Raw genomic sequence first — 27,456 nt, forward strand, 5'->3', positions numbered from 1 at the left:
GACAATATTGCCATTGGCCCTGGTTTTCAAACGCATTACCGAACACCACATGCCCCCATTCCATGACTATTAATGCACTGGATAATTTACTGGGCTGAGTAACCACATTCTCAGCAAGGACATTTCATCCATTTACATTTGGTTTCACTGTGCCACTAGACTGTGCACTAGAGAAAACACACACGCCTTCCAGCTGTTGATTTTCTGTCAGCTCGTTTTAAAATTGGATCAACAATTCTCTACCCGACTGAAATAACATGTAGGTTGCAACATCAGTGGCGGAGATCTGGTTGTTTACCCCAAAAAAAGAAGTGAAAACCATCGACAGGGCTAACTGAAGCATCGTCAATGTTTGCCACTCAGCACAACACAGTTGACTTGCAGAAATACATGGCCGACGTGAATAAAGACTTGCGTTTATGTGTCACCTATCACGACCGCACGCAGGAAGACCCAAAGCTTTACAGCCAATGACGTACTTTCGAAAGTTAGACACCGTTATAACCTAGGAAACGTGGCAGCCAGTTTGTGCACAGCAAGCTCCCACAAACAGCGATGAGATAAGCGACGGCAAACCTGCTTCAGTGTTGTCGGCTGGGGGATAAATATTGGCCCCAGGACAGTGCTGGTGGAGTGGGGTTCGAGGTGCCATGGATGGCACTGCTTCAAGATGGCACTGCCACCTTCTCAAGGGCAATCGGCAACAAACTCTGGCCTTGACACTGCGCCCTGACCCCAGGAATGAAATCGGAAAGAGAAATGCTTTGGCTGAGACTTTGAGCAGAATTTGCTGGTCGGATAGAAATGATCCCGTGGCCAATAGTTACCCCTCAGCCAACATCTCCAGAACTGACTATCTGGATATTGTCACTGCTGTTAGTGGGAACCAGTGTGTACAAAGTGGCTGATATGTTTTGTACATTACAGCAGTGGCTACACTTCGAAAAGCGCTTCATTGGCCGTAAAGCGCTTTGGGGGATATCCCAGCATTGTGAAAGGCGCTACGTAAATGGAAACGTTTCTTTCTTTGATCTGCAGGGATTCACTACGATGACAGCCTCAGTTGATCCAGGCAGAGGGAACCCGGCTGCACAAGACTCAGTAGCCAGACTGATACAAAAATACCCACCCCGAACCATTCAACATGGACACGCCGGTGTTACTATAACTACGGGTTTTGGGAGGACACACAGGGAAGATCACAGCTGGCGCGGGGACACTGTACATGTGGCCATCACACGACTGTGACCCATGTAAACGTGTTTGCTTTTTCTTTGAAAATGAATCTGAACAGGGATTAGACTCATACAGCAACTCATAGATTGATGGAGCACAGAAAGAGGCCATTCATCCCATTGTGCCTGTGCCAGGTCTTTGAAAGAGCTATCAAGATCCATCACAACTAATGAAAGAGTGCACTTTGGTTTTTATAGCAGGAGACCAACGAAACAATAGGTGCTGTGATATTTGATATACAGTTCAAGGGGATCGCTTCTGAACTGTATCTTTCACACTCATCCCTGATTTTAATCACTCCACCATTGTTGGCCGTGCCTTCAGCTGCCTGGTCCCCAAGGTCTGGAACTCCTCTCCTAAACCTCCTGGCCTCTCCACCTCTCCTCCTTTAAAACGTCCCATAAAACCTCCCCTCCTTGACCAAGCTTTTGTTGGCCTGTTCCAATGTCTCCTTAAGAGGCCCTTTGTCAAATTTCATTTGATTGTCACTCCTGCCTCCGGCTCTTTCATTCAGCCCAGGGCTCAAACAGCCAAGTTGCTCCCATCCTGGTGACTGAGGTCATGTTAAATCAAAGGCCTGCCTGGATAATTACAATCACAAGCTCTGCAGTATCACTATTGTGCTGTTCCCACTCATTAACCTTGAGGCGGTATTGGTGGGGGCCACTGTATGGAAAACACACGGTTCACCACCCAGTGAAGTTCTAGATGCTGCCTTTCACCAAACTGCAGCACTCAGACATCACTGCACCTTGCGAAATTACTCTGGTTCAGAATACATTTCTCTACTTTTTCTTAAAAATTAAGTCTCCTTAACTCGATCTTTTAACGTGCAGATGTGCTGTGCAGCCTTCAAACAAACTGGTTCACTCACTAGAAGCCCCGACATGCTGGGCATTGGTATCTGCAACAGGTTCTTGTGGTATTCACCTCTGTCAATGGTTCAAAGTGTAATGGGGGCGAACCTAATGAGGGGTCATTCTATGCTGCTTTGTTGACCAATGTTAGAAGCCACTACTCTAGATCTTTATATGAAATTAATTCTCAGGATGTGGGTGTCACTGCATTTACTGCCCACCTCTATCTAGTTGCCCTCAGAAGGTGGCTCAGATATGACTGAGTGGTTCGCTGAAGCCATTTCAGAGGGAAGTTAAGAGTCAATGACATTGATAAAGGGCTGAAGTCACATATTGCTCAGACCAGATAAGGGTGGGAAATTCCCTTCCCTGAGAGGGATGTTAGTGAGCCAGTTGGGTTTTTAAGTCATCGATTTTCTTAAACCACCATAGTGAGATCTGAATTACATTCCCAGTTACCCCAGCCAGAACTGAGAGGGCTAACCCCAAAGACCAGAATAGGCATAGTGCTAAAAACACAAATTGGTACAAATTAACTGTAAGGGCAAGTTTATGCTTGCCAAAAGCTATGGTACCTAGAAAAGCCATGAGAACACATTCTCAGACAGGAGCAGTATCTATGTAAGACAGTAAAAATGGGATAAGTTCACTATGCCAGGATGCAGCAAGTCACCAAGGCTCCTTAGACAGCACCTTCCAAACCCACGACCACTACCACCTAGAAGGACAAGGGCAGCTGATACATGGGAACACCACCACCTGCAAGTTCCCCTCCAAGCCACTCACCATCCTGACTTGGAAATATATCGCCGTTCCTTCACTGTCTCTGGGTCAAAATCCTGGAACTCCCTCCCTAACAGCACTGTGGGTGTACCTACACCACATGGACTGCAGCAGCTCAAGAAGGCAGCTCACCACCACCTTCTCAAGGGCAATTAAGGATGGGCAATAAATGCTGGCCCAGCCAGTGATGCTCACATCCCCTGAATGAATAAATAAAGACCAAAGATTCAGAAGGTGACCTAAATGCAGCAGGCTTTTAATCTACCAACATGTGATGGATAGCGCATCAAATGGGGTGTTCCCTTTCAAGATAAGCAAAAGAAAAGCAGAATTTGCTGGCTGAATCGATGTGGTTTTGGGTGGGAGAGGAACCGAGGAGAACTTTTAACACTTGATTTAAGACTTTGCATGTCAAACCAGGGGAGATCAAACTGAGGTCATTCTGCCCTTGCAACGGGATAGTAACAGAGCGGTTAATTTTGGTTGTTTTTCTTAAATTCATTCATGGGATGTGGTCTTCGCTGGCTGGGCCAGCATTTATTGCCCATCCTTAGTTGCCCTTGAGAAGGTGGTGGTGAGCTGCCTTCTTGAACTGCTGCAGTCCATGTGGAGTAGTTACACCCACAGTGCTGTTAGGGAGGGAGTTCCAGGATTTTGACCCAGCGACAGTGAAGGAATAGCGATATATTTCCAAGTCAGGATGGTGAGTGACTTGGAGGGGAACTTCCAGGTGCTGGTGTTCCCATCTATCTGCTGCCCTTGTCCTTCTAGATGTTAGTGGTCGTGGGTTTGGAAGGTGCTGTCAAAGGAGCCTTGGTGAATTCCTGCAGTGCATCTTGTAGATGGTGCACACTGCTGCTACTGTGTGTCGGTGGTGGAGGGAGTGAATGTTTGTGGATGTGGTGCCAGTCAAGTGGCTGCTTTGTCCTGGACGGTGTCCAGCTTCTTGAGTGTTGTAGGAGCTGCACTCATCCAAGCAAGTGTTCCATCACACTCCTGAATTGTGCCTTGTAGATGGTGGACAGGCTTTGGGGAGTCAGGAGGTGAGTTACTCATCACACGATTCCTAGCCGCTGACCTGGTCTTGTAGCCCCAGTATTATATGGCTAGTCCAGTTCAGTTTCTGATTAATAGTAACCCCCAGGATGTTGATAGTGGGGGATTCAGTGATGGTAATGCCAATGAATGTCAAGGGGCGATGGCTAGATTCTCTTTTGTTGGAAAAGGTCATTGCCTGGCACTGTGTGGCACAAATGTTACTTGCCACTTGTCAGCCCAAGCCTGGATATTGTCCAGGTCTTGCTGCATTTGGACATGGACTGTTTCAGTATCTGAGGAGTCGTGAATGGTGCCAAACATTGTGCAATCATCAGTGAACATCCCCGCTTCTGATGTTTTGATGGAAGGAAGGTCATTGATGAAGCAGTTGAAGATGGTTGGGCCGAGGACACTACCCTGAGGAACTCTTGCAGTGATGTCCTGGAGCTGAGATGACTGACCCCCAACAACCACAATCATCTTCCTTTGGGCTGGGTATGACTTCCAACCAGTGGAGAGTTTTCCCCTTGATTCCCATTGACTCCAGTTTTGCTAGGGCTCCTTGAAGCCACACTCAGTCAAATGCAGCCTTGATGTCAAGGGCAGTCACTCTCACCTCACCTCAGGAGTTCAGCTCTTTTGTCCATGTTTGAACCAAGGCTGTAACGAGGTCAAGAGCTGAGTGGCCCTGGTGGAACCCAAACTGGGCGTCAGTGAGCTGGTTACTGCTAAGCATGTGCTACTTGATAGCACTGTTGATGACCCCTTCCAATTCTTTACTAATGATTGAGAGTAGACTGATAGGGCGGTAATTGGATTGTCCTGCTTTTTGTGTACAGGACATACCTGGGCAATTTTCCACACAGCCGGGTAGATGTCAGTGTTGTAGCTGTACTGGAACAGCTTGGCTAAGGGCACAGCAAATTCTGGAGCCAGAATATTGACAGGTCCCATAACCTTTGCAGTATCCAGAGCCATCAGCCATTACTTGATATCACATGGAGTGAATCGAATTGGCTGAAGATTGGCATCTGTGATGCTGGGGACTTCTGGAGGAGATGGATCATCCACTCGGCACTTCTGGCTGGAGATTGTAGCAAGTGTTTCAGCCTTATCTTTTGCGCTGACGTGCTGGCCGCCCCCATCATTGAGGATGGGGATATTTGTGGAGCCTCCTCCTCCAGTGAGTTGTTTAATTGTCCACCACAACTGTACGTGGCAAGACTGCAGAGCTTAGATCTGATTCATTGGTTGTAGACTCGCTAGCCTTGTCTGCTTATGCTGTTTGGCACGCAAGTTGTCCTGTGTTATAGCTTCACCAGGTTGACACCTCATTTTTAGGTATGCCTGGTGCTGCTCCTGGCATGTCCTCCTGCACTCTTCATTGAACCAGGGTTGATCCCCTGGCTTGATGGTACTGGTAGAGTGGGGGATATGCTGGGCCATGAGGTTACAGATTGTGTCTGAGTCCAATTCTGCTGCTCCTGATGACTCATAGCGCCTCATGGATGCTCGGTCTTGAGTTGTTCAAAATCTATCCCATTTAATACAGTGGTAGTGCAACACAACATGATGGAGGATATCCTCAATGTGAAGACGGGACTTCATCTCCACAAGGACTGTGCAGTGGTCACTCCTACCGATACTGTCATGGACAGATGCATCTGTGACAGGCAGGTTGATGAGGACGAGGTCAAGTATGTTTTTCCCTCTTGTTGGTTCCCTCACCACCTGCTGCAGACCCAGTCTGGCAGTTATTTAACTTAGGACTCAGCCAGTTCGGTCAGTAGTGGTGCTACTGAGCCACTCTTGGTGATGGACATTGAAGTCCCCCCGCCAGAGTACATTCTGCGCTCTTGCCACCTTCAGTGCTTCCTCCAAATGATGTTCAACATGGAGGAACACTGATTCATCAGCTGAGGGAGGGCGGTACGTGGTAATCAGCAGGAGATTTCCTTGTCCGTGTTTGACCTGGTGCCATGAGACTTCATGGGGTCTGGAGTTGATGTTGAGGACTCCCAGGGCAACTCCCTCCCTCCTGTATACCACTGTGCCACCACCTCTGCTGGGTCTGTCCTGTTGGTGGGACAAGACATACCCAGGGATGGTGATGGTGATGTCTGGGACATTATCTGTAAGGTTTGATTCAGTGAGGATGATTATTGCTTTGACTAGTTGCGTGACTAGTGTGTGAGACAGCTGTCCCAATTTGGCTCTAGCTCCCAGATGTTAAGAAGGAGGACTTTTCGGGGTTGACAGGGCTGCAATTGCCATTGTCGTTTCCAGTGCCTAGGTCGGTGCCGGTTGGTCCGTCCAGTTTCATTCCTTTTTTGTGACTTTGTAGCGGTTTGGTGAGTGGCTTTGCTCGGCCACTTCGGAGGACATTTAAGAGTCAACCACACTGTTGTGGGTCTGAAGTCACATGTAGGCCAGACCAGGTAAGGATGGCAGATTTCATTAGTGAACCAGATGGGTTTTTACATCAACCAACAATGGTTTCATGGTCATTATCAGACTTTTAATTGCAGATTTTTTATTGAATTTAGATTCCACCATCCACCATGGTGGGGATTCAAACTCAGGTCCCCAGAGCATTACCCTGGGGTCTCTGGAACACGAGTCCAGCACAATACCACTACACCATCGCCTCTCTCATTAAAGTATTAGGATTCCTTCAGCATTAGTTACAGGATTACTTATTCCATTGTACCAATAAGATATTGGGAAGAGAGTGTTGGGGGGGCAGAAAATCACACACAAATCATTCTGCTTCCACATCGTACCAAACTTAATTCATGACCTCAAGGTCATGTTTCCTCCACACGCCCCAAGCTACCACAACCAACAAAGTACCTGCAACCACTAGCACTTCATTGAAATATTACATTGCACAAGACACACCCCAAGCTTTGAAGGATAAAAATCTACCATTCTGTTAACAGATTTTGAAAAAAAACAAACCAGTCAAGTCAACATAGTGCAAACTTCTGGTTTCGTGACTAGAAACTTAAATGGCCCAGGCACATAAATACTATGGCTGCCGATCAGAGACCGGGTATCCTGCAGAGAGTGACTCACCTCCTGACTCCCCAAAAGGCTTTCTTCTATCTCTACAAGCCAGGAGTGTAATAGAATACTCTCCACTTGCCTGGATGAGTGTGGCTCCAGCAACACTCGAGAAGCTCGACACCATCCAGGTGATTTGTACCCCATCCACCACCATGAAACATGCACTCCTTCTACTACTGGTGCACAGTGGCAGCCCATATGTACCATCTACAAGTTGTACTGTAGCAACTCGCCGTGTCTCATTCACAGCATCACTGTGATATAAATGCACCCAAGAGCTTGCAGAGACTACAATGGCACAGCTCCCTTCAACACTGGCATAAGATGCCATTGCTAACAACTGTAAGCTCGTCTGAAAATGTAAAACCTACAGTTTTGTCCCATGTGCCCTCCTCTCTGTCCATCTCTCCATTCCCGCAAAATTGTAATTAGAAAGAATCTGGGCGTAGCCCAGTTTTCATAAAACGTGCCTGGAGAGAGAGAGAGAGAGAGAGAGAGGAAGAGAGGGATGAAATCCTGATGCGCAGAAGCACTGTTCTACAACATTGTGGACTGGCAAAACAAGAGAGTGAGAAAGCTTAGAAACAATGATGCTGTCACTGGGATTTCAGTAAAGCATAACTTTTCTTTGTATCTACTTACAGCAAGTGACTTCACTGGCTGGGCCAGCATTTATTGCCCATCCCTAATTGCCCTTGAGAAGGTGGTGGGTGAGCTGCCTTCTTGAGCCGCTGCAGTCCCTGTGGTGTAGGTACACCCACAGTGCTGTTAGGGAGGGAGTTCTCGGATTTTGACCCAGCGACAGCGAAGGAACGGAAATATATTTCCAACTCAGGATGTGAGTGGCTCGGAGAGGAATATGGATATCGGCATGTTTCAATGCACTTGCAGCCTGGTTGTTCCAGGCTGGTGAAGGTCATGGGGTTGGCAGGTGCTGACCAACAAGCATTGGCGAGTTTAGATTAAGTTTAAAAAGGATGGTCAAAGCTGATTAGAAAGGACAATTCGGGGAAGTTTTTTTTATAAGAAAATCAAAATGGGAAGATCCAATCTTGAAGAGAGTTCCTTCCACCCTGAGGACATTGTGCCTACATGTCAGAAAGTAGAATACAAGCACTCAACATCAACTACATTGCAATACAATACCTGCCCTCCCTGATCAGTTACAAGTAGATCTACAGCTTAGACTCTGCAAGACATCAGTGAGCATTAAGTAAGACAGTTTAAGAGAGTCATAACTAAAATTGTGGTCAAGCCAACATCACCCTCGCTCCTCACTTCTCCCAACACACAGAAGAAACGCCTTGAGTTAAAATAAACATGGCTAACTCTTGGATTAAACAGCGAAGTACCCATCAAATCAGAGAATCACAGAATAGTTACAGCACAGAAGGAGGCCGTTCTGCCCATCGTGTCTGTGCTGGCTCTCTGCAAGAGCAATTCACCTCGTGCCACACCCCAACCTTTTCCTTCTACCCCAGAAAATTTTTTTACCTTTCTTATAAGGATTCAATTCTCTTTTGAAAACCTTGATTGAATCTGCCTCCACCACACTCTCGGGGAGTTCATTTCAGATCCCTGCATAAAAACAGGTTTCCTCAAGTCCCAGTTGCTTCTTTTGCTAATCACCCTAAATCGGTGCCCTCTGGTTCTTGATCCTTCCACCAATGGGAACAGTCTCTCCCTATCTACTCTATCCAGGCACCTCTTGATTTTGAATACCTCAATCTAATCTCTCAACCTTCTCATTGGGAACAGTCCCAACTTTTCCAAACTATCCACATAACTGAAGTTCCTTATCCCTGGAATCATTCATATCCTTCCTAAAGTGTGGTGCCTAGAACTGGACACAATACTTCAGTAGTGACCAAACCAGCATTTTATAACGGGTTTATCAAAGCCTCCTTGAATTTGCACTCTTTGCCCTTATTTATAAAGCCCGGGATCCCGTATGCTTTATTAACTGCATTCTCAACCTCCCCTGTTACCTTCAATGATTTGTGCAGACATGCTCCCAGGTCTGTCTGTTCCTGAACCCTCTTCAGTTTACCTCTCTTTCTTCCTACCAAAGTGAATCACTTCACACTTTTCTACATTATATTTCATATGCCACTTGTCTGGCCATTCCACCAACCTGTTTAAGTCCTTCTGAGATTTAACACGGTCCTCCACACAGTTCACAATATTTCCAAGTTTCGTGTCATCCACAAATTTGATCTAACAAAAGGCAGGATCGATGCTCAACCTACTCGTCCTGTTCAGTAGCATCAGTTTCAAATACACAGGCCACCTGAACCAGTAAAATGGAGATTTCCACCTTGAAAGTGTCCCTCCGCACTCTGTAGTTTCCCTTGAGCGCACAGTGTGGCACCTGAAGGAAAGGAATGGCTTTGAAACTGTCCACAGCCACTGTCGATATTTAACAGGGGAATAAAGTTGTGTTGCAGTCTCTTTCCTCCTCATACTCTAGTGTAATTGTATTCTGGAGTAACAACACGTCAGTCAAGAGGAATCTGGATTCCACGTACAGAAAGCAGCCAAGACCGCCTTTAGTAAACTGTACAACTGGACATGTTCTCCACAACCAGTCAACGCTATTTAATTTTAAAGGTTATTCCACCACCATTTGCTTGGTGTGTAAAAAAAAAGTAAACAGTTTGCTAAGTTACAGAGAGCACTGCTATCAATATTAAGATTGTACATTCCCTTTTACAACGCGCGCACAGGAGTCTGGATGGGGAATGTTAACAGGATATTCATCTGGAGGAGAATCTGTCTGTATATACACATATAAACAGGGACACTGCGTCACTTAGGAAGCATGGTGTTTGCATTTAATAATTCCCTGAAGGATGGATCTGGACCGGACTGGAGTGGGTGGGAGACTTGGCAGTGGAGAAGAGAAAAATCAGCCTGGGTTTCTGCTTCTAATAACTGCTATTGATTAACCGGTCTGCATAAACATTAGCTGAGGGTTCTGCATTTGGCTTGACTAGTTTCCAGTCACAGCCAGAGAATCACCTGAGGTGAGAGTGACTGCCCTTGACATCAAAGAAGCATTTGACCAAGTGTGGCCCCAAGAAGCCCGAGTGAAATTGAAGTCAATGGGAATTAGGGGAAAACTCTCCATTGGTTGGAGTCATACTAGCACAAAGGAAGATGGCTGTGGTGATTGGAGGTCAATCATCTCAGCCTCAGGACATTGCTTCAGGAGTTTCTCAGGGTAGTGTCCTAGGCCCGACCATCTTCAGCTGCTTCAACAATGACCTTCTCTCCATCATAAAGTCAGAAATTGGGATGTTTGCTGATGATTGCACAATGTTCAGCACCATTCGCGACTCCTCAGATACTGTAGCAGTCCATGCCCACATGCAGCAAGGCCTGGACAATATCCAGGCTTGGGCTGATAAGTGGCAAGAAAAACTTACACCACAAAAATGCCAGGCAAAGACCATCTCCAAAGTGAGAGAATCTAACCATCTCTCCTTGACACTAACGGTATTACCATCGCTGAATCCCCCACCATCAACATCCTCGGGGTTACTAAAGACCAAGAACTGAACTGGACTAGCCATAGAAATACTGTGGCTACAAGAGCAGGTCAGAGGCTGGGAATCCTGTGGGGAGTAACTCACCTCCTGACTCTCCACCATCTACAAAGCCCAAGTCAGGAGTGTGATAGAATACTCTCCACTTGCCTGGATGAGTGCAGCTCATGAAACTCAACACCATCCAAGACAAAGTAGCTCACTTGACTGGCACCCCATCCACCACCTTAAACATTCACTTCCACCACTTCTGATGCATGGTAGCAGCAGCGTGTACCATCTACAAGGTGCACCACAGCAACTCACCAAAGCTCCTTAGACAGCACCTTCCAAAACCACAACCCCTACCACATAAAAGGACAAAGGCAGCAGACACATGGGGCTGGATTTTACAGGGCGCTGTGGTCCCCATGCCCCCTCCCAGCTGAAAAGTCAATTGAGGTGACCCCCCCCACCCCCCCAGGGGAAGAAAAGCTGCCCTGTCATCACTTAAAGGCCAATTTAGGCTTGAGTGGGATATCCACCCCTCAGGGGCAGGAAGTCCTGCCTCAGGGAGCTACAGTCAATTGGATGGCTGGCAGCTCTGCAGCCCCAGCAGCGCCAGGCGGGAGCGGTGGCCATTGCTGGGACTACAGGTTGTCTTCAATGGAAATCGTTTCTGGAGCCGGAGACCAAGTTAAGTGGCAGGAGCTGTTGGGGGGGGGGTGGATTTCATCACGGGCAGGGCAAGTGGAGTGATGGGGTGAGGGGTCATGTTTGAAAAGCCTGATGGGATGGTGAAGAGGGGAAGTGCATCTTGAATCACAAAGGAGGGTCCCCAATCTTGCCCCTCACCAGCCCACATAACTAAGGCCACCAGGCTTCCCAGGGTGTGCAGGACTCCCCCCGTTGTAGGTAAAATAGTGGCAGATGCAGGATGATGCCCTTAAGTGGTTGTTAATTGGCCACTTAAGGGCCTCAACAGGCCCAAGTGTGGGTAGGCCACCCAAAGCCTCCACCATCGCACCCACCCTCCCCCCATAAAGATCCCTACAGGTCAAGGGGTGGGTGGGTAGGCGGCAAGAAGGCCATGTGCCGGATTTTACTAGCCTCAATGCCCTCAAACCCGCCAGCAGGAGAGTGTCAAATCCAGCCCACAGGAACACCACCACCTGGAAGTTCCCCCCGCCCCCCACCCCCCGAGCCATTCACCATCCTGACTTGGAAATATATCACCGTTCCTTCACTGTCGCTGGGTCAAAATCCTGGAACTCCCTCCCTAACAGCACTGTGGGTGTACCTACACCACATGGACTGCAGCGGCTCAAGAAGGCAGCTCACCCACCACCTTCTCAAGGGCAATTAGGGATGGGCAATAAATGCTGGCCCAGCCAGTGACGCCCACGTGCTAGTAAAGAGTTTTTGAAAAGGCTCTTCCTGCTGCTCCTGCACCATTACCTCGGGCATTCCCCAAGGTTCCGTCCTTGGCCCCGATTATTTCTCATCTACATGCTGCCCCTCAGTGGCGATCACCTCAAAACACAACAGGTTCCACATCGCCACTCACAACACCCAGCTCGACCTCACCACCACCTCTCCTGACCCCGGCGTTGCCAGGACGTTGACATGCTGCATGATACTTAATACTGAGTAACATTGCTCATTGCTAAGGAAATTGAGGGATGGGGGATATTGCGGGAGGGTATAGCTGGGCTGGAAGGTCAACTATGATCTTATTAAATGGCAGAGCCATTTTCAAGAAGTCACATGGCTTACTCCAGCTCCTCTTTCTTATGTCCTTATTAAGTCCGACATCCAGCGCTGGATGAGCAGAAATATCCTCCAGTTAAATGTGGGGATGATCAAAGCTATTGTCTTTTTCCCTTGCCACAATCTCCATTCCCTAACAATCGGTATTCCATCCCTTTCTCTGCTCACTGCCTGAAGATGCGCCAGACGGTTTACAACCTTGGCCTCCCTTTTGATGCTGAGCTAGTTTCAGACCTCTCCACATTCAAGACAGCCCTGCTTCTGTAACCTTTTCCCACTCCGCACCTGTCTCAGTCCATCTGCTGTTGAAATCCTCATCCATGCATTCACTACCTCCAGCCTTGGCTATTCCAACACGCCTCCTGTCAGCCTCCCATCTTCCACCCTCCATCAATTTGAACTCATCCAAAAACCTGCTGCCTGTGACCTGATGTCTCACTACATTAGAGGTGTCATATAAATATAAATTGCCTTTCCTGATGATGCCACACACATATATTAGCTCCTAATGTAGCAACATCTCAATTTTAAAATTCTCATCCTTTTCTTCAAATTCCTCTATCACTACATCCCTCCCTGTCTCTGTGATCTCCTCCATCTCAGCAACCCTCTGAGGTATCTTCACTCCTCCAATTCTGGCTTCTTGCACTCTATTCCTTCAGCTGCCTGGACCCTAAACTCTGGAATTCCATCTCTAAACCTCTCTGCCCCTTTATCTCTCTCTCTCTCTCCTCCTTTGAGGCACACCTTAAAATCGCCTCCTTTGATCAAGCTCTTGGTCAGTTGGCCCGCTTCTTTTATATGTGTGACTCTTTTGATTGATAACATTCCTGTGAAGTGTCTTAGGATGCCTTATTACATTAGACGCACTATATAAATATAAGTTTAAAATTAGGTATATTTCTACCTGTGTACTATATAAATATAAGATTATAGATAGGTATATTTCTACATGTGTACATTCATATATATATATATATATATATATTTATACATGTATGTGGATGTATGGATATGCTTCTATACAATATATATTCACCCATAAACACGCACAAATTGTACATACAATACATACCTAAACACAATTACTGAACTCCCCATCCAGACTCATGCTTGAGGAGTGTGCACCTGAGGGAGGTTTGTCAGCTCTGTTGTAAGGACCCCAGCATGAGTCAGCACCTTCAAATGTGCCTGGGGGCTGGGTCGGGCAAGAGCAGGTGTGGGAGCTCGGACACGGAGGATTAAGGGGTGGGGGTGGGGAATTTTCTACACTAGCCCCTTCTGAAACACACGTGAATAGAAGTCTCTCTTACTTTAAAGCGACGAAAACACTGCTGAACGGTTCATATGAAAACAGCTTCTCTCTGCATCGATCTCCTCAGCACCAAAAGGCAATCATTTATATGGGGTCGGGTACATTAATAATAAGAGGGTGCGGAAACCCAACGCTCTCCTGAACACTCCAAGTTAACTGCCATATAACTACCTGGGTTTCAACTGTACTCACTCCCCCAACACCCCACCCCCCACTCTTTCAGGCAATGACAGGAAGCAAATCCTGACACAAGGTTAAACCATCTCTTGCACTGTACGCACAGCAGACTTTCAGTAAAAGCAGGCTGCTAAGAAGGAAAAGAGCTAAGTTTCCACAGCACAAGCGTGAAGGAAAGCTGAAAGCCAGTGGCACATTTCGCCTTCAGATTTTGAACTTACTGACAACCCACCTCTGCCTCTAATTATAGGTCTCATCACCGCACCGGCTCCTTAGTAACCCACGGCCACTGTAATCCACCATCGCCTTTTAAAATTACCTGTTTCTAGAACAGGAAGAATGTTGTTGTGGGGGGAGAGGGGGGTGGAGATGGGGGTGTTGTGGGGGGGGGGGGGGGGCGGGTGGTTGTCGGAGGTGGGGGGGGGGGGGGGGGTGGTGGGGAGGCGAGGGAGAAGGAAAGTCAGCCAATGAAACGGCCGGCTGCTTGGCTTGTGTGTGAGGTCTGGCTGACTGACACACTGTACATCATTTTTTTTTCTAAATTAGCATTTAAACTCCAGAGGATTCCCTCCAGCTTTTAGCATGGGAATCTTATAAACATTGGCAAAAAAAAAAATGAACCATCCAACAGGAAGGCCTGCAATCACCAATTACATGGTAAACTGACCAGATCCAAAGACACACATAACACACATGCTTTTTGCCCACCTGACACTGCATACTCCGCACATAATGTAACTGATGGATTCTCCCTAGGGTGACTGGGCACCCTCCATCCTGGTTCTTTCAAAAGACTGTACATGCACGTACTCCGTCAAGTATAGTCATTGCGACATAAAACTGTATTCCCCCACTGTCACTCTTTAGAGAAGATGATTATATTTCTTACATCATCGACTTGGGAACCACCACCTGCCCCTCCATTGGTTCCCTCCCGGAACTAGGGATGTCAATCAGGATACTGAGCCAGTACTGGCTGAGTGCAGAGTGCGGACATGAAAGGCTCTGGGTCTCAGCTGGCTCCCTGCAGAAAGAGGTGTTTTTTTTTCCCAAAGCAGGAAGAGGGGAGGCCATGAGAGCGTTTCCTGTTGTACGGCTCAGATAACTAAGGACGTCACTGCATTCAAACTCCCTCAGGGTGTCAGCAGATACAGGGCAAAGTTCAGTCGTTTGCAACGAGCTCAAAAGGAGGAGACACCGAGAGAATGACTGAGAGAATGAGGGAGAGAGAGATGGGGACGACCGAGAGAGAGAGAGAGAGAGAGAGAGAGGGAAAGAGGAAGTGGCAGAGAGAGAGGGAGGGAAAGACAGTGAAAGAAGAGAGACAGAGTTAGGGACAGTGAAAAAGAGATAAAGGGAGCAATAGGCAAAGGAGGGAGGCAGACAGAGAGAGAGAGAGAGAGAGAGACAGAGAGAGAGTGAAAGAGGAAGTGATAGAGAGAGAGAGGTTTAGAGACAGTGAAAAAGAGATTGTCGGGGGGGGGGGGACAGGCAAAGGAGGGAGGCAGAGAGAGAAGCCGTGGAAGATACCATTAAACACAACCATTATCAGTTGCAGTTTATGTTAATAAACATGCACTTCAATCCAGCACTAAAGAGACAAGGAATTAAATATAACAAGTCATGATTTTGTTTAAAATTATGTTTCCTCTGTTCAGTTTTGATCTGGAATTTTGTCCTGCCTTCTATCTAAAATCGTAGCAAATTAGGAATGCAATAGCATAAATTAAAATGCAAAAACAAATACCGGGGATTAAAGAAATTTTTTTTACAAAAGATAAACTGAGATTTTGAACCTGTTAAACTTTATACTTAAAATGTGGAATACTGCAATGGAAATTTGATCCATTGCTTACACTGTGCTGGGAATTCTGAATACAAGAATGAAGCCACGAGTGTTAGACAAATAAAGCAGTGGTCACAAGCAAGCACTTCACAGCCCAGGCAATTCTATTCCCAGTCCAGAAATATTAACACATCAACAATGCAAAACCACAACCTGTTATTTGTTGCATCTGTGAAAATAAAGATTTCTACTTGCCAGTATTTTTCAACATGGCATGGAATTTTAAAATAAAATCCCTCCACTCACTGAAATTTTTTGGCGATATATTTTCTTTCACTTGTTAATTAAGATGTAGCCAGTGCGGGTCCTAATATTCCCTTCTTGATCAATGCATCTTATTTGACCTTGAGCTGAGCTTCCAATGTCATATCCAAGACCTTTTACTTCTACCCCTCGCAGTATCATCCTTTTCTTTCAGCTGATAGCCTCCCTTCAACTTTCCTGTTTCAAATTTTAGCCCCGACCATCTCTCTTGTGTCCCCTGGTATTCACTGTAAACCCTTGCACCACAATAAGCATCACTCCCTTACATTACAGCGGTGACTATACACTTCAAAAGTGCTTCACTGGCTGTAAGTGCTTAGGGACTTCCCGAGGTCACGAAAAGCGCTAATATAATTACCAATTCTTTCTTTCTCCAAATTTTTTACAGTGAGCAATTTGCACAGATCAACTCTCTCTCTCTTCCCCTCACAATCTTAAAAAGTGATATTCCAAAGTCCTTCCAACTTTTCCAAAGTAAACAAGCTCAACTTCCTCGCCCTTTCCTCATACACTCGGATTCCAAACATCTGGAATCACCTTGACTGCCTGGCCTCTGGGCCCACTCTGAGGGCAGTAATATCCTTTCTATGAGTCCAACAAGTTGGCACTGCTCGACAGAGGCTCCGAGCGATTACTTACACAGCAATTTTTTTTCACAGTGTTTACATTCAAGGCAAATTTGATGCCTCCCGAAGCATTGGCCCTTACATCCTGTGAGTCACTGGGACTGTGAAGGAATATTCACTGGTGTCGGTCTAAAAATAGTAGGTTCTGAACTGGAGATCAGTGGCATTTGTCATCGCTGGCACGTTAAGCAATCCTGGGATAAGCTTGCTGCAGCTTTTAGCCTCAGGTGAAGGGCTCACCTCTAGTATTTGCTACATCCCCACCTGCACTTACATTGACCAAACTCCCGCAAAGAGAAGTTTCAAAGGAAACAACACAGAAAAGGCTGGAACCAGTGATCTGCGGAGAGAACAGGCAGGCGAACATTTCAGGTGTAGATTCTTAACTGGGAGGGGTACAGACAAATGGCGTTTTTTTTAAAAAAAAAAGATCTGAACAAGGGTCGTTGACCTGAAACGTAAGCTCTGTTTCTCTCTCCTCACCTGCTGTGTATTTGCAGCATTTTCTGTTTTTATAACAGAACCAGGAGATTGGATTTGGAAAGAAAACACACACAGACACACAAACACAAGCATGTAAGTGTGAAATGGAATGAAACAGCCTGTAAAATGCTTAAGTAGAGTAGAGGAAATATCTAAACAGCAGAATTTAAGCCTAAAACACTAACAACAACAAATAGCCATTTGGAACTTGAGAATTGCTGAAAAAAGAGACGTGGGAGCTTTTCATCTTGCACTCATCAGAACACTTTGCAAGAATACCAACATAAGGGGAAAACAACAATTTATACCGCATGAGAAGAGAGTGCTGGTTGATAACCAACCACTTGGCAACCAATCAACACTCTCTTCACGTACAGTATAACTCATTGCCTTCTTGCAAAGTGTCCTGATGAGTACAAGATGAAAAGCTTCAGCATGTCTCTTTTTTCAACAATAAATGGCAACAACTTGCATTTATCTGACACTTCTAACGTAATAAATGTCCCACTGCACTTCACAGGTATGTTATTAGATGAGTTAAATTTGACATTGATCCACATAAGGAGATAATAGAAGAAGTGAGTTTTAATGAGCATTTTAAAGGAAGAGAGAGACGTTGCCTTAATATCTCTTTTTGGGGGCTCGATGCCACATTTTGTCTGACTATGCTCCTGTGAAGTGCTTTGGGGATGTTTTACTATGATAAAGGTGTGATAGAAATGCAAACTGTTGTTGTCCGACCAAACAAATTAGCATGCCAAAAAAAGCCTTTAAATCGCTGCAACCACTTCCAATGCATCTGGAGCAGTACAGGTTTGTCCCGTTGATCAAAGTGGTGACGGTGTGACAAAATGTTTTAAGAGTGGCTTTCGGGGCTGTTGTGATGTGGAGCCACGCAGACCCGAAGGGCCCACCATTCAGTCCCCAATTGGTGGCTGAACTCAACTGGGACAGGGGAAAATATGGGTACAACTGATTTGGCGGCCAGGATTAGTCAGGAGAAGGGGAAGGGGTTAGCAGGCAGGAAGGGGGGGGCAGAGGGAGGTGGGGGAGATGAGACTGATCAGTGTCCCTACTTCTGATTGTTGCCAGGGAATGATATTATTTGCGGGTAGGTTTGGCCTCCATGTGGGAACGTCTGGCACCTAGAAATTGGAGGAGGCCATTCAGCCTCCTTCATGGGTTAGCACCTTTTGGAAAGGAGATGATAAAAGGGAGAGAAAGGCCATATAAATTTGCATGAGCTGTCAAAGTGATGCTACCTGAGTAAAATGTCTTTGGAGCGACCTAATCCAAGATTTGAGTTTCTTCCAAAAGAAAAAGTCTCAATATGAAACCACCTCCCTTTAAATTAGCATTATTATCAAAGCATATATTTAAAAATCTCTTGGCAGCTTACACACATTAGTAGTTTTTCCAAGATGGGAAAGATTAATTTCTTGTGGGGATGTAAGCCAAAACCAAATTTCAATGTTATGCTCTACCAATTGCTGCCAGACTCGAAAATTCAACATTTTCTTTCAACCAAAGTTGTAGAAATTCCATTTCTAACAATGCACTCAGGGCTAAGTCATTTACAAAACACAATGGCAACCAAGAACAACTTCGATTAATAAAGCACCCCTTAAAGTAGCAGAACCACCCCACCCCACCCCCACCGCCCCCCCCCCACCACCTCCCCCCACAATTGGTGCTGCATTGGAGCAGGGTCAAACAGAATTTGACAGTGAGCCACAGGAGATATTAGATCAGAAGGCCAAAGAGATAGATTTTAAAGGAGCTATGGTTGACCGTGCCATGACATTATGCCCTTGCCATATGCAAATGAATTGCTGCCTTTGCTGAATTGCTGACCTATATTGGAAACACCTCAATTTTAGAGGTGGAGAGGTTCAGGGAGAGAATTCAGAAGCTTCAGGCCTACGCAACTTCAGGCACAGCTCAAGAGGCCAGAATTTCGGGAGCGCAGGGGTGCCAAAGGGCTGTAAACCTGCAGGAGGTCACAAAGCTAGGTGGATGGGGAGGGGTGTGCCGGGGGCGGGGGGGAGGTGGAACTGGTGTGAGGCCACGAGGGGATTGAAGACAAGGATGGGAATTTGAAAATTAAGGTGTTTTCAATGTATTCAATTCAGCAAAGGCAGCAATTCGTTTGCATATGGCATGGACATAATGTCATGGCGCAGTCAACCATAGCTCAGCAGCAGGTGACATTTTTGCCTCTGTGTCAGAAGGCCATGACCTATTCAAGAGGTTTGGGAATCTAATCTCAGTGCAGTACTGAAGGAGCGCTTTGCTGTTAGAGGTGCTGCCATTCAGGTGAGACATTACACCAAGACTAAATCTGCTGTCTCAGGTGGATGTAAATATCAAAGAAGAACAGAAGAGTTATCTCTGGCATCCTGGGTAATATTTACCTTTCAATGAACTACACCAAAAATCATTGTCACATTGTTGTTCTTGTGAATTTGCTGTGCATAACCAGATTTCAAATACTACAATATTTCAAAAAGTACCTCATTAGCTGTGAAGTGCTTTGGGGATGTTCTGAAGGGTGCTATAGAAATGCAAGTCTTTTTTTTTAACAGGTACAATACCACAGGTGCAGAAGAGCAATTCAATCACCAATATCCTAATGGCAATTCCCATAAACTTAAGCTATAAAATCTGAAAACGACACCTGTAAGCTGTGCTGGTGACGGAGAAACCGGTATTCACTGTTCCAGAGACTCCGAGAGATGAAACAATGATATGGGCGGCACACTTTTATAAAAATGGTACACAGTTCTTGTATTACTCATTCACAATAGGCATACAGGGGCCAACTTGTGTATTAAATTTAATTCAAATAGTTATCACACCTTGTATGTAAGACACCTGGTCATGGTGATGAATAAAATCGCTCTGTCCCAAACTATGCCAGGCCTTGACAAATAAATATGAGCAAACTTTCAATTTGACCAATGTATTGGTCAGCACTGGTTTCTTAGCTCATAGCAGCTTATAATATTTCTCGACTGCTTTACTGTATAAAATAGCAACTAAGTTCATAAACTTGAAAGGCTTAAAACCCACCCAGGGAAGGACCGTCCATTTGGTCATTTTAGATTTGTAGGTTGTTAGGTTTGGGCAAGTGAGGCCAGGACCCCCTCGGCGTTGTTGTGGATGACTAAGTATTCTGGGAGGGGGAGATTGAATAGGCTGAAGGGTGTTCTTCTCTGGTCCCAACCTTGAGATCCTTTGGATTTATTGGGCCAAATAAAGCCCGAGCAAACCAAGCAGTGAAAGTTTCAGAGAAAGAAGAGAAACAGGCATCAGTTGTACTTATTCCATCCTATTTCTGTTACAGTGCTTCAGTTTTACTATGGAATTTCTCCAGGCTACAGGGTGCAGTAGCATAGTGATTGCATTAATGGACCAAAAGCTTGGGCTAATGATTTGAAAACATGAGTTTAAGTTGTACCACAGCTGCTAAGATAGTTAAACTCAGTTAATAAATAAATCTGAAGTAAAAAAAAAGCCAGCATCAATAATTGCGATCATGAAACTGTAATTGTTGTTAAAAACCATTCTGGTTCACTAATTCCCTAAGGAAACAAAATCCTCTGACTTTATCCTGTCTGGCCTATATGTGGCCCCGGATCCACAGTGATGTGGCTGACTCTTAAATGCTCTCTGAAATGGCCAAGCAACTCAGTCAAGAACAATTAGGGAACTGCAAGGGCACAAAACCTGTTCAAGTCTTCCTCCTTTCCACAGGCTTGCAAATGTCATGTCAGCACCACCTCTTTACCCAACTCCATCTTCTCTTCAAGGCTGGTGCTACTTGAGGGACATGGACCCTCACTCGCCTTCTTCAATAAACAAATAAATACAAGTACATGTTGAGAGACTGACTCCCCCAGCTGGAGGGACCAGAAGTAGGGGTCATTGTCCATAGGATAAGGGGCCAATTATTTAGGATGGAGATGAGGAGAAATTTCTTCACTCAGAGGGTTGTAAATTCTCTACCCCAGAGAGCTGTGAATGCTCAGTCATTGAACATATTCAGGGCTGAGATCGATGCAATTTTGGACTCCAAGGGAATCGAAAGATATGGGCAGGAAAGTGGAGCTTGAGAAAGACGATCAGGGGCCTAGCAACAGGCAATGACTGCTAACCTTGCCAGCTATGCCCACATCCCAAGGTAATGAATATTTAAAAAAAACTAATGTCACTAAAGATTGGGGGCAAAACATCAAAGATGACTCAATGGCCATCATGACAACATCAGTCAGGGGGAGACAGTGGCATAGTGGTAATGTCACCGAGTAATTAAAGCCCAGCCTAACAATCTGGGGGCATGGGTTCAAATCCCAATGCAGCAGCTGGTGGGATTTGAGTTCAAGTAACAAATCTGAAGTTGAGGACTAGTCTCAACAAAAAAAACTATCATCAATTGTTATAAAAAGCCAGCTGTGCTTTGATGTTGAAATCATATCTCCCAAGGCTGAATTTTCCTTTTACAAAATGGAAGGACTTGGAATTATCTGTACATCTGGGCGCTAACCTGGGATTTTTTTTTGAAAGGTCATAAGTTCACCTTGGAACTGTCAACAAGCAGGCCTCTTCCAAGAAATCACCTGATCTTTATGGTACTTGAGAAGGAGTTATTTGTTTATTTTGAACTGCAAAGTAATTTAATTAATGAAAATCTGGAAGTCAAAAAGGCATCACATGACAGAGGCGAACATTGAGTTTGAACCTGTGGTTCTGCTTTCAGTCTGGTTGGGGAACAAGCTGAGGAAGGAAGGCCCCCTAAATTGGCTCCCTTTCTCTACCTTATGTTGCCTAAACTTGTGTGTGGCTATCAACCTGTAGCCAGAGAACCCTCGTCTGAGTGTAACTGGTCTGCTTTTGGACCTGCAAAGCTGAGACCAGTTAGTGAGAACCTCCAGGCATCCACTGGGACCAATGGCCCCTCTTCACATGAGGGAGCTCCAGGTCGACAGCGTCCAGACCCTGCAAACGTTATCCTTTATTTCATAATGCCCATCCTCCAAAGCCCATCTCTGCAGAGAGATTCTATCTACTTGCCCTTTGCATGACGGTGCGTCCATGTGTGTGCTTGGGGTAATTCTTTAGGATGAGACAGATAGCTATACCTCCTGATTACAATTGCGTGTTAACCAGTACCTGCAACTTGTTAAAAGAAGTTTTGGTTTAAAATAAATTAATCATTCTGAGTTTTTGAAAGAAGCCTGGTCAGAGTCTCTGTTCTTCTGGGTACTAGAGGTATAGGTACACAATTGGCCATTTCCGTGAGAAAATTAAACATTTAAATTAATGGTACGGCCTGTGGAGTAGTGGGGCTTGACAATTCACACACTCCTCCCATCCCGGTCATAACATTAGGAAAGGAAATCTCTCATCCTTACCTACAATGGCCTACTTGTGATTCCAGACCCACAGCAATGTGGTTGACTCTTAAATGCCCTCTGAAATGGTGTAGAAAGCAACTCAATTCTAGGGCAATTAGGGATGGGCAACAAATGCTGGCCTTGCCAGTGACACCCACATTCCACGAAAGCTTACAAAAAAAAGGTCAAGAAACATTGGCATTGCTTTGAGAACTGATGCACATGACAAGTCATCATGGAAACCTAAGGTCTGTTAGAAGAAATAGACTCAGGCTGATCATCTCAACACAATAGGGCAGCAATTCAACACTGGGTACTGCAATGTGAAGCCCATGTCGCAGGCAGTTTGCTGCATTGTTGCACTTACAAGTCTGTAGAGCAGAGGGTTCGAGCTAATAACTTCTCAACTCAGTTGCTCAGAGATAGTTACACTCATGATTCATAGAACTATAGAACTCTGTCTGAGGTATTAGTGGTGGGAAAAAAGGCTTGCATTCAGGGTGAACACATAATTCGCTTGAAAATTCGATATGCACTACTTACTCTGCTGTTGACAAATAAAATAAATGCAAACGTTATGTATTTGGAAGGAAGAAGACATGCATTTATCTAGTGCCTTTCTTGACCTCAGGGCATGTCAAAGTGATTTACAGCTAAAGGAGGTGCTTTTTGAAGTGTGGTTACTGTTGTAATTTGTGCAACACAACAGCCAAATAATGCACTGTAAGCTGCCACCAAGAACAACGTGATAACGACCAAATAACGTCTTTTTACAACACTGATTGAGGGATAAATATTGGCCAGGTTACCAGGAAGACCTCCCCTGCTCTTTTTCAAAGTAGTGCCATGGGATCTTCCAGGCAGGACCTCTGTTTAATGTCTTATCTGAAAGACAGCGCCTCTGACAGCGCTGTACTCCCTCAGTACTGTACTGTACCGGAAAGGCGGCCTGGATTTTTGTGCTCAATGCACAAAGAACCCACAGATTTGTGACTGAGGAATGAACGTGCTGCCCACTGAAGCCATGGCTGACACATTTGGACCTTTTCTCAATGCAGTCGTGAACTAGGCCCATGCTCATTCCTCTATTCCTCTGTAAAAAGAAATTGTGGGGAGTAAATGTGCAAGGTACATTTACACTCTAACTGAGCAACTGGGGAAAAACATTTCAGATTTGCACTAAATGCAACGGCGGCGGGAAAAATGTTGTTATATCCGTCGGCCGCAGTGTCGGTTTTCACGCAGTAGCCTCATTAATTATGCAGTCACAGGAAACACGCCATCTCGCTGGCAGGCGGCCTCTGATTTGCCCTCCACGTCATTACCTCACCGCTTCCTCACGCAGTGCGCCATGTTTAAACAGCAGCATGCGCGCACACTTCTCAATGCTTGTAGCCCAGGGCTGCTCTGGTGAAGACATAGCCCCAAAAGCCTAGAAGGGTGCAGCACCACGATCCAGTGACATATCCTTGGGATGCCTTCTGGATGCCATGGGGGTCCCTCTAGCCACCACCCTAGCCACAGGAGTCCCATCAGTCTCACCACGCTGGCTTGGGTAGTCAGTGCCAATGCTGTACACAAGAGGTCGGCCATCCAGTGCAGAAAACAGATGAATGATCTCATCTGTGCCACCAGCGTAAGGCAACCATCTCATCATTCCAAACTCACACATTCCGGCCATTGTTACTATAAACCAGGAAACATCCAGTGGCAGTCACCCACCCTGGACATTTATGCAACTTGTTTAAGTGGTCTTCAGACACATGTATTTGAAGCAAAATTAAGTTTTAAGAATTCATGAAATGAACGTAGTATCTGCAGTCAAATCTTACACTCTTATTTGCTGTCAAAATTTTCAAAGACTTGCATTTCCATAGTACCTTTCACAGCCCCATGATATCCCAAAGCACTTTACAGCTAATTAACTATGTTTGAAGTGTAGTCACTGTTGTAAGGTAGGGTTAGATTGCAACAAAGTGAACATTAACCATCCAGACTTTTCTACATCTAAAATTATCTGGTTTACTTGCCCAAGTCAGCGCTACTTTTCACAAAAGAATGGTCGAAGGCTTATAAGGGAGAGCACATTGGACTCATTGACCAAAGAGATAACAAAAGGGGCTTTTAATATGAAATTTGTTGCAGTTTTCCTCCTATCTCCTGAAGAAGTGGTTTAGTTGCCTGAGGTCAATGTACGGTACTGTGATTCCTGTAGCAAATCCCAGAAAATGCTTCAATATGGTTCCCAGGAATGTGCCAATATCTGCCAGAGGTTGCCACTGATATAGTGTTATCTACAGATCATCTGCCACACATGAAGCCTGGGAGATGGCTGTTTGTACTGTATCTGATTTTTTTTTTTAAATTTACAACACAGGGCATTCTGAATGAACAACACAAAGTTCTCACTTTCACAAAATTAAATTCCCTTGTCTGAAGATTGAGAGTACACTTCATGCCATCTCTTGTTCAATTACCCACCAGCCAAATTAAAAGCGGCAAGGTATTTAAGAAGAATCGGGGAGGGCCATGAGGAAAGCAGGAACTAACTGGGTAGCTCAAAGAGCCAGAAGAAGTACTATGGGCTGAATGGCCTCTTTCTGTGCTGGATGGTCCTCTGGTATAGACAGACTGTTTATGGAGCAGCTGGCTCCATAGACTACACACCACAACCACCATGTTTGCCATTTCCCAGTGCTAATATGCTCTGCATAAGCAGGAACTCTCACCCAACAGTCACTAAATAAGTAGACAGAGTACTCACAATCAATTACTGTGGACTATTGCCAATGCTGTCTCAACCCTCACCACTCCTACAAGGGTTCACTTGTTAATTGGAGGTACAACACCGGCTCCTGCAGAACTCTCCCAGGAGCATGACTCTGGTTACAGCAAGACTTATTTACCTTCAGCATACTGCATGGGTTGGGTTTATTAAAGTTATGGTGCATTACAAGATTGTTGCTAGTAAGCTTTGTGCACATATCAGAAGGTGGGCAGTTGTGTAATTTAGTATTATAAAGGAGCATGTGTGCATTTTTTTTCAACTGCCTTTTCATGAAAAGTATCTTTAATCTCATGACCAAGGGTAGTTTCTGGTTCGTGCCCACACTGTTTAAGTTGGCTGATCTCAGTCAGCAAGGTGGCAGGTTGCTGCAACTGACATCAGGAAAGAGGAAAGATTTGCATTTGTATAGCACCTTTCATGATCCAAGGATGTTCCAATTCGCCGATTAAGGGGTGAAGCAACAGAGGGGAATCATAACCTTGCAGTAACAACAACCTGCATTGATAATGGTCCGCTTCTCCAAGAGCTCTTAACAGCGGCGCAATTGAGAAATGGCTAAGGCAATGGAGGAGAAATTGGATGAGTTTTAAGGAGGGCCTTGGGGGGGGGGGGGGGGTGGTAAGTGGGTTTTAGACACTGAAATTCCCTTTTTATCTGGTATACATGTTTCTGTGAAAATTGTGGTGCACAGAGTGTAATCCCAGAATAAAACCTAGAATCTGGTGCGATAAACGTGTTTGACTTTGAACTTGTTCAATCATGGTGAACGAGTGGCCTTGGCGATCACCCCTGCAGCTCATGGGGCATCAAATCTCACCTTGGTTAACCTCCGATTGCAGAGAGGGATGCAAAGAGCAAAACGCAGGAAAAGGAACTCCACTTGTCTAGTGCAAAAATAGCATTGGTTGGTGTATTATATGAGAAATAACATCCAACATATATTTAAATGGCACGGTGGGGGCGGAGGGCAGGGGAGAAGAAACTTCCTTTCTCTGTGAGACTAATAGGGCCTGCCAATCTGACAATGGTCCAAGAAGTTACAGGATGTGGTGGGAAGTAATGGTGGCCAGGTTTGAGAGGAAGAGTTCAGAATATCAAGGAATGTTTTTAATATGAGATTGCGCCACGAATATTTTGTTCAATTAAAAATCAAGTCACAGCAGCGCAGGACAGCAGCTTTCCTTTGAGCCAACTCGCTACATATATAAATAACAAAAAAAATACATTCTATAAATAAAATGCTTCCAGTCTCAATGGTGAAGCCGTCTTTGGGAAATCCTGGAAGCATGTGTCGTCTGGTAAACCGCTTTCCAGTAACTTCACAGTGAGTTTGGAAATTGTCCCTGATGAAATGCTACAGTGAGTTTTCACAGCATCATATATTGCACACACAGATACACACAACCGTCTTGATTATGTCAACTTATCTAATATGGACATCATAAAATAATAGTTTTCAGGCCCGGGGAACCTCCTCCTAGGTCCCAAGTTGCTCTCTCAGCCCTGGAGAAATCCCTGTGATAAAGACAGATAGACACACCCAGTACAATGTCGTCACTTCGGTTGCAAATGGAGTCGTTTTGCCGAAGGGAGTGCGGAGCGGAGCTTAATTCAAAAATTCCAAGAACACCGTCTGAACTTCCCCTCTTAAAGTGCCGTGACTTTTTTTAAGCATTTACCAGCTATTCAGCAGAGGGCTGAAACTCTCTACAGCTAATATATATATATATATATATATCTTGTTGTTGTTGTTTTCCCTTTTGTTGGGTACAGCTTAGTAAATTTACAAATGTGTCGTGTTAGTGGGAAGGAAGTGGCATCTATTCCAGACGTGAAGCCCATATACTGTGCAGAGTCCTTGCCTGCTTATGGAAATCCCAGGCTGAGGGCTGGCGGCTGATATTCACTCTCGGACACAGGCAGTCTGCATGTGGGAGCCGCAGAATGATTTTCCCTGCTCCAGCTCTCTCTCTCTTTCTCTCTCTCGTTCACCCTCCTTTCCTGACACGTCATGGAAACATTCCCGGAACGCTTCCATATTCCACCCACAAACTTTTCCCCAAACACCGGGAGCCGGGCCAAAATCGGGACCAGGACCAGCACCAGCACCAGACCCGGGTTAGAAGCAGCGCCGGGAGCCGGACTAGGAGCAGGACCCTTGGGTTAAGAAGCAGGACCGGGATCAGGACCCGGGTTAAGAACCAAGACCGGGATCAGGACCCGGGTTAAGAACCAGGACCGGGATCAGACCCGGGTTAAGAAGCAGGACCAGGACCCGGGT

The 27,456-nt window shown here is 45.6% G+C and overlaps 1 protein-coding gene across 8 annotated transcripts in view; it reads right to left on the reverse strand.

Moving 5' to 3' along the window:
• hivep2a (HIVEP zinc finger 2a) overlaps positions 1-27,456 on the reverse strand; it is a 233,573-nt gene that overhangs the window by 204,565 nt on the left and 1,552 nt on the right. For 5 of the 8 annotated variants that reach the window (XM_041216525.1, XM_041216539.1, XM_041216515.1 and 2 more), the window contains exon 1: positions 14,481-14,814. The exons of the other annotated variants lie outside the window; for them this stretch is intronic. The gene's annotated coding sequence lies outside the window, so the exon portion shown is untranslated. Of the gene's footprint in view, positions 1-14,480; positions 14,815-27,456 lie in introns of those variants that run through there. 8 annotated transcript variants of the gene reach the window in all.

The sequence above is a fragment of the Carcharodon carcharias genome, chromosome 2 (genome assembly GCF_017639515.1).
Source record: "Carcharodon carcharias isolate sCarCar2 chromosome 2, sCarCar2.pri, whole genome shotgun sequence".
In the NCBI taxonomy this organism is placed as follows: domain Eukaryota; kingdom Metazoa; phylum Chordata; class Chondrichthyes; order Lamniformes; family Lamnidae; genus Carcharodon; species Carcharodon carcharias.